General features: G+C 37.6%; 1 pseudogene; it reads left to right on the forward strand.

Annotated features, from left to right (window-relative positions):
- Positions 1–6109: 6109 nt before the first annotated feature.
- On the forward strand, positions 6110–6511 carry LOC111471906 (annotated as a pseudogene).
- The last annotated feature ends 1038 nt before the right edge of the window (positions 6512–7549 follow it).

Raw genomic sequence — 7549 nt, forward strand, 5'->3', positions numbered from 1 at the left:
TAAAGAAAACTCGTTTCTAAACTCGTGATTCGAATCACTCCACAAGAGGTTTGATCAATACCACTTGAATGACTCTACATGCAAGTTCTAAACACAAGAATTTGTAAAGAAAGTTTAGCTCTCAACAAAGCTAAAATAGAAATTCTATTCTTAATTTCAAAATCTGATGTCTAATCAAAGAAAAGAAGGCTTTATATAGCCCTTACAACCTTAACCTATGGATATATAACTCCCAAATTAAATGGGCTAGTAAATGAAAAATACCCATAACCTCCATATTAAAATGGCTAGTTAATGGTGGAATATAGTAACCTATGTGGGTTACAATATAACCTTAACTCCTATATTTAAAACTAGCTTAAATATGACAAACAAATATTTAAACTATAATAAAATAATGCAATTAATAAAATGTGCTTATTGACTCATCCTTGGACTAGTTTCATAAATTCAGTGGAGTTCATTAAATACAACTTAAAGTGCATTTAATTCATCTCTTTCTTGAAGCTCAACTTTGCACAACATATAAGGGAGGTCTCCAGCGTCTTCTAGAATTTCCTTTGATGAGCTCACCATAACTTGAATATAACTGTATAAGGTTTGTTGTAGCTTCTTAGCTCTCGTCCTTGTAATTGGACCTTCAGGTATGGAAATTCCTTGGTCGTGGTTCATATCATGTCCCATTTTTCCAGCAACTAGCGGCCCTCTCCCTTCCTGACATGCGTCCCTCCGCCATTCGTCTTCTTCCTCTCATCTTTACGATTGTCTAGATTCTGGTCAAATTCTATATCAATCTATTTATTTTGGATTTTTTTATCTTCTAAACTGTAACTTGAATTAAATTGATTCTTTCACAAGAATTCAAGATCACTAGTCCACCTATCCATATATATTTTTATTGTATTTTTTTTATACTCATTGCGCTTAGTAAATGAAGTTAAAAACCAAGAAAAATTTAGTTTCTTGCCGAAGTAGGACGATTTCACGATTTTGTTTTTCGACGCGATTTTTGGCCTTGTTTCCTCTAAAAACTTACAAGACTCCTCACCTAAATTGTTGCAACTAGATTATTATGGTTTAAATNNTCTTTGTGAAGATGTCAGCAACTTGGAGATGAGAGTCTTAGCTCTCGTCCTTGTAATTGGACCTTCAGGTATGGAAATTCCTTGGTCGTGGTTCATATCAAACATGCTTGGCCCGCTTGTGAGAAACAGGATTAGAGCTCAAAAAAATAGCACTTTTGTTGTCACATAAGAGTAAGGGCTGCTGTGAAATAGGAACCTTGAGGTCATGCAAAAGATGCGTAACCCAAAGAAGTTCAGCAGCAGTTGTGGCAAGAGCACGATACTCAGATTCACAGCTGGAGCGTGATACAGTAGGTTGCTTTTTGGCACTCCAAGAAATGAGATTGTTACCAAGATAAATAGAATAGCTGGATGTAGAACGACGAGTATCGAGACAACCAGCCCAGTCAGCATCCGAATAAGCGACTAGCGTACTAGGAACAGTGGATGGACGAAAGATAAGACCAAAGTGGAGTGTTTCTTTGACATAGCGAAGAATACGTTTGACAGTAAGAAAGTGATCTGCAGTAGGGGCATGCAAGAATTGACTGACAGAATTGACAGCATAGGCAATATCTGGCCGCGTAATAGTCAAGTACTGAAGGGCGCCAACAAGAGATCTGTAGAGAGTAGGATCAGAGAAAGGAGAACCATCAGCAGTCAGGTGTTGAGAAACAACCATGGAAGTGTGAACTGGTTTGCTATCGAGCAACTGAGCACGAGTAAGAATATCTCGAGCATATTTTAACTGACTGATAAAGAGACCATCAGGAGTGGGTGAAGCTTCAAGACCAAGAAAGTAACTGAGAGAACCCAAATCTTTGGTAGCAAACTCAGAATGAAGCTTGTGAGTAAAGCTGTTAATAAGAGATGAGTTGTTGCCGGTAATAATAATGTCATCAACATAAAGAAGCAAATAGATAAGGTTAGATTGCTGATGAAAGACAAAAAGGGACGTGTCAGCGCGACTGCAAGAAAACCCAAGTGTGAGAAGAAATGAGCTAAAACGCTGAAACCAAGCACGAGGAGCTTGCTTTAAGCCATAGAGAGCTTTCTTTAATAGACAAACATGCATAGGAAATCGAGGATCAACATACCCAGGAGGTTGTTCCATATGAACACGTTCAATAAGTGTTCCATTGAGAAAAGCATTCTTGACATCAAGTTGTCGAAGAGGCCATTTATTTGTGACTGCAATAGAAAGCACAACACGAACAGTGGTAGCTTTGACAACCGGACTGAAAGTGTCAGTGTAGTCAAGACCAGGAACCTGAGTAAAATCTTTGGCAACGAGACGAGCCTTGAAACGCTCGGCAGATCAATCGGGCAAATATTTAATACGAAACACCCATTTAGAGCCCACGATGTTGGTGTTGGCAGGGCGAGGAACCAAAGTCCAAGTATCATTTTGTTGTAACGCTCGAATTTCTTCATCCATGGCAGCCACCCAAGCAGGATTCTTAGCCGCAGATTTGAATTCTTTTGGCTCAGTGGATGCAAGAAGAGCAGAGAGAAGTCCAGATGAGCCCAACATACCAAGATTTGCTGGATGACGAGTCTTGAATATACCAGCTTTGGCGCGTGTGATCATAGGATGAGTGCCCAAAGAAGAGAAATCAACAGGAGGTTCAATAGAGGTTGAATTAGAAGTCGAGGGTGGCAAAGTGGAACCTGCAAGAGAAGTATCAACCTGCACAGACTACTCTACAAGGTCAGAATAAATATCACACGGGGATGAACTGGATTGAGGAATGTGCGGTGATGAAGTGGTAGGGGGGGATGAATCAATATGATGAAGATGTGGTTCCAAGAAATTTGAAATAGGAATAGTGGAAAAAGGTTGGGCTTGGGAGCTAGGGATAGCAGGAAAGTGAGTTTCATCAAATTGAGCATGGCAGGTGATATATAGCTTAGTGGTGGCGGGATCAAGACAGCGGAACCCTTTATGAATGGGACTATAACCCAAAAAAATACAAGGAATGCTGCGGGGAGAAAGCTTGTTAGGCATATAATCACGCAAATAAGGATAAACACGACAACCAAAGGGATGAAAATTGTCATAATGTGGAGTGTAGCCATAAAGAAGTTCAAAGGGTGACTTACCTCCAAGAAGTGGAGTAGGCAACCGGTTGATAATATAAGCTGCAGTGTTGAAGGCGTCAACCCAAAAACGAGGAGAAAGATGAGAGTGAACGAGAAGGGCCAAGCCAGTCTCAGTCACATGACGATGTTTTCTCTCAACACGACCATTTTGAGCAGGTGTATATGGACAAGAGAGTTGATGGTGGATGCCAGAATTACGTAAATGAGTTTTGAAACAAGTACTAGTAAATTCGGTATCACCATCGCTTTGAAATACCTTGATACGAGAAGAATATTGATTTTCCACAAATTTTTGAAATTGAAGAAAAATATCAAAAAAATCAGATTTAAATTTTAAAGGGTAAAACCAAGTGAATCGAGAATAATCATCAATAAAAATAGCATAATAAAGAAAACTCGAATTTGATTTGACGGGAGAAGGACCCCAAAGATCACAATGAATAAGATCTAACACATGAGACGACCTACGTTCATTGCGGGAATAAGGCAATCGATGACTTTTCGCAAGCTGACAAGTATTACATAATGATGGAGAAGGCAATAAAGACGTAAGAGAAAGATGACCTTTTTTATTTAAAAAAGAAATAACAGAATGATTCACATGACCCAGACGAGCATGCCATAAATCATATGAAGCACGTAAAGATTTGTTTTTAAGGGCTGAAATAAAAGCAGAGTTGCCGCGCTCCAGCACATATAGCCCTCCATCTCTTTTACCGGTTGCCACCACCCTTCCTGTTTGATGATTCTGGATAGTAATAAGATTATTAGTAAATGTAACGGAGAGAGGAAAATCAGACGTTAATTTACTTATGGAAAGAAGATTTTTAGTAAGGTGAGGGACAACCAAGACATCTAATAAGTGAATATTTGGAACAGGAGAAAGAGTACCGATGTGGGTAATGGGTAGGGATGCACCGTTTCCTACAATCACAGAGTCCTTACCCGTGTAATTTTTAGACTGATCCAGAATTGATGGGTCGGCAGTCATATGGGCCGAAGCTCCAGTGTCCAAAAACCAATCAGCAGCATCGGGTCCAGCAATAGAACATGACGTGTTAAAAGCTTCAGCAAGGTGAGCATGAGAAGAATCAGGTCGAACATACCGTTGGTTGCAGCGGTCAGCATAATGGCCCTCTTTGCAGCATATTTGGCAATGAGGTGGTCGACGACCCTGGCTTGAGTGGGTTCGTCCTCGATTAGAAGAGTTGTTTTTGTGAGAATAAGAACGACCTCGCTGGTTGGTAAAGGAAGCAGGGTGACTTTCATGGGTGCGACCACGGTTAGTGGCTATGAATGCTGTAGGAGTGGAGTCAGAGGACTCAAGGGAGCGCTGGAACAACTCAAAACTTTCAGTTTTAGAGACTAGATCTGCAAAACAGGGGATAGGGGTGAGAGCCATCTGAGCAGTAGAAAAAGCTGAAAATTCGGTGCCGAGTCCACGAAGGAACCAGTGCACTTTATCAATGTCCTCGACGGGTCTGCCAATGGCATGAAGTTGGTCACAAATTTTTTTGAAGGCACGGGCATACTCAGCAACAGGTTTTGTGCCACGTTTCATCAACTGCAAGTCATCCTTGAGTCTCAGTTCACGAGCTTTTGACTGATGGCTGAACGTAGTTTCCAACGCAAGCCAAACATCACGTGCAGTAGAGAGACCAACGACAACAGCCATGGCTTCCTCAGTGAGAGAGGAGAGCAGGAGACAGAGAAGTCGTTGAGCGGCTGCTCTCCATGCCAAATATTTGGGGTTGAATGTTGAGGAGGTTTCTGGTTCAAAGCGAGGTGGTGGAACCATAGTTCCATCGACATAGCCCAGCATGCCTTGACTTTCAAGGAGAGGGAGAAGTTGGCTTTTCCAAAGAAGATAATTGGAGGAAGAAAGTTTGATGGTGATCATATGGATTAGAGTATTGAAAGGAAGAAGATGATAACAAGATTCGGAAGCCATAGAGAAGAAAGGATCAGGGTTGTTAAACCGAAAGGGCTCTGATACCATGTGAATGTTTGATTAATCCACCACTCCCAAATGGTGGTGAGAGTTCTCTTATTTATAATCATTTACAGAATACAGAAATAAGGTAAATTACAAATAATAAGGAAATAGCGATAAAAGAAAAGAATAATAAATGAATACAATATATTTGCATTTAGTAAAATGGCAAATATGGTAACCCGTAATGTAAGGCAAATATCTAGATATTTGCCTTATAATGAATGGTCAACTATCCTTAACATTTATCTTATCACCATTTTCATCTTAAGTAAAATTTAAAAGACTATCAAAGAATGCATGTAATAACAATCATAGTCTTGTCATGTTTTAGAAGTTGTATTGTTACGTTATACTAACATCAATATGTACCAAAACTCATTGTTAACGTATATTTATCTGACTCATTATATATTGTGCTAATTTTACAATTTACTAGGGAGAGATTTCCAAACCCTTATAAAAAAATTGTTTTCATTCCTCCTTCCAACTAACGTGGATCTCATAGTTAAATTAAAAAAAAATAATAATAATAAAAAAATAAAAAAATAACTCATATTATATTTTTAAAAATTATTTATGCTAAAAATAATTTCTAGATTATCATCTATTACCCACTTGTCTTCCAGGGTTCTATCAAATATTATTTTCAAACCATACATACCACAATAATTTTTTTTAAATACTATTTGATATCTTATTATCAAACATCACTTAGTCTATTTTGTAGGCCAGATATTTTTATAATATTTAAAAAAAGACAAACTAATTAAAAACTCATTTCTCTCAAATCAATTCCTCAAAACTTAATAAAGTAATGAAAAAGTGGGGAATTTTTGTGTTAAAATACAACAAATTCCCAAACCCCATCTATAAAAACCCTAACCCTTCTCATAATTCTTCACAAGCCATCACACAAACCTACAAACCCTTGAATATTTCTTCACAAATGGCTTCCAAGCTCTCTTCACCCATTGCCCTCCTCCTCCTCAACCTCCTTTTCTTCACTATGGTCAGCTCCACCTATGTCCCTTGCCCACCGCCGCCACCCAAGCCCCACAAGCCCACCCCGTCAAGGCAGCCACCATCACTCCCCAAGTGCCCTAGGGACACCCTGAAGCTCGACATCTGCACCGACTTGCTGGATGATCTAGTGCACATAATGATCGGCTCACTACCAAAGTCCCCATGCTGCACCCTAATCACGGCAGTGAAGGCCAGAGCCTTTGGGTCTTAAGATTGACCTCTCAGTTTCCCTCAGCTTGCTTTTGAACTACTGTGGAAAGAAGGTTCAGTCTGGCTTCCAATGTCTTGCTTGAAACCAAATCCTTTCATTTCCCTTTCTGGTTTCTTCTTCAATTTTCCATTTCAATGTTATGTTTAAATAATCAGTTTGGTCATGTCTTGTTATGATGGGTTTGGAAATCTTCTCAGAATTCCACCATCTTTTTATAGTTTCATTACAATGCAATGCAACAACATAATGGTTAGTAGTTTTTGCAAATAAACAACGTTGTTCGTCTGTTCTTGTGTCCTATTACAAATTTGACGATGCATATGTTTGAAATCTCAAATATTATTTCACCTATGTTACTTGCATGAAATCATAATAAACTTTTAACTTCAAAATTTTCATGACTAAAAATTAAAGAGAGTAATATTAACACTCAAGTTCTAAATGACAATATTGACGAAAAATGTAGAGATCTCAATTTAATGAAAATACGGATGTCAGTGTAACAATCTAAGTACGCCGGTAGTAGATATTATCCATTTTGACTCGTTATGCATCGCCGTCAGCATTACGGTTTTAAAACATGTTTGTTAGGGAGAGGTTTTCACATTCCTATATTCTCTTTTTCAACCCACGTGAGATCTCATAGTCCATGAAAACTTTTAAAAAATTTATAAGAATATTTAAACCGACATATAAAAATTTATTATTTTAAACGAGGAAGAGGATTATTATTAATATTATGTATTGATATTTTTATTAAATATATGGTCCATTTTTATACAATATGAGGATTTGGTTGACAATATTAGATAGGGACATTAATGAAAAAAAGAATATAATGGTCCTTGTCAATACTCTCGGGCACTGTCAATGAAAAGCAAATTGTAGAGTTCATTCCTACATTTTTCTTTTTCTTTTCTTTGTTTATTTATTTAATTATTTATAGATCCAACTTTAATTTTAATTTTGAAAAAGATGATGAATAATTTTTTCGATCAATAAGTTGGAAAATTAATTTTTTTTTCTAATAATTATTCATTACAACCTTTTCATAGTTTTTGAATTGTTAAACATTAAAATTCATAGTAATTATGATGATCTCTTTTATCTCGAGTGAATAATATGTATTTTAATATATTTAAAATCGTAAAA

Source organism: Cucurbita maxima, unplaced genomic scaffold (assembly GCF_002738345.1).
Source record: "Cucurbita maxima cultivar Rimu unplaced genomic scaffold, Cmax_1.0 Cma_Scf00060, whole genome shotgun sequence".
NCBI lineage: Eukaryota > Viridiplantae > Streptophyta > Magnoliopsida > Cucurbitales > Cucurbitaceae > Cucurbita > Cucurbita maxima.